Here is a 1108-nt window from a genome sequence, read left to right as displayed (position 1 = left end):
TTTATCCATAATGATATACACTATACCAGCAATTTCCATCACCCAAGACGTCGATTAATTTTTTTGGCGTGGTTAAAGGTTTTGATTTTTTGGGAATAATGGATTTTATACTTGACAAATCAATTTTTAAAGCCTTACATTGGTTTAACATCCAATATTTACTAATAGGCCGATATAACTTTTTACTGGGGCTTATAGGTTTGATATCTTGAGGAGATGAAATCAATTTAATCTCTGGTTCACTATTATTGTCTTGTGAGGGTTCATAAAACTTTTTTATATTTTTTAAATGCTGTTTGCTTTTGAGGATCCTATCACCTTTTTTTAGCGTACATGTATTTTTGTCCGAGATACTTTCAATAGTAAATGGGCCTATCCATGGCATAACTGACCAACCACCTTTTCTGTCATTTCTCCTCAAATTTTTTAATAGAACTTTATCGCCTGGATTAAACATAGTATCGGCTTTAGAATGGCGTTTGGCGAATGACTCTCTTTGCCTCAGTTGAGCTTCATCAATATTTTTCATAGCTTTATTTTCCACAACTCCTAATATAATAATTATAATACATACATATTACATGTACTGAGAACTAAATATCAATTTTTTTTCTATATTTAACATTCTAATAACCACTATACATTATTAATATAAATTAACTTTTAATTATACATATAGTTTTTCTGTTTATTAATCTAAAAATATTTATTTAAATTATGAACTATAATTTGTTCTTAAAAAGACGATTATTTTATATATATTATATTTGATTAAGACTAAAATATATAGTGTATATTCTTACCTCTTAACTGAAGCATTGTTTCAATTGTCTTTGAAAATTCTAATTCATCAAAGTCCAAATCAAAATTATCAGATAAATCATCTCCAATTTGTTCGTTTATATCTACATCAATAGGAAGAACTGGTTCTCGCTGGTAAAGCATAAAAAAGGGAGAATATTTTGTAGAAGTGTGAACTGCAGTTCTGTATGCGAATAGCACACCCTGTAAAATATCTGGCCACTTAAAAACATCATTCTGTTGTACCTGAAATAATAAACTTGATAATAAAGAAAACCATTTGGAAAATAAATTTCAGGACTAATAT

This window comes from Acyrthosiphon pisum, unplaced genomic scaffold (assembly GCF_005508785.2).
Source record: "Acyrthosiphon pisum isolate AL4f unplaced genomic scaffold, pea_aphid_22Mar2018_4r6ur Scaffold_20493;HRSCAF=21190, whole genome shotgun sequence".
NCBI classification, from domain to species: Eukaryota; Metazoa; Arthropoda; class Insecta; order Hemiptera; family Aphididae; genus Acyrthosiphon; species Acyrthosiphon pisum.
Note: the sequence above shows the minus strand (reverse complement) of the source record.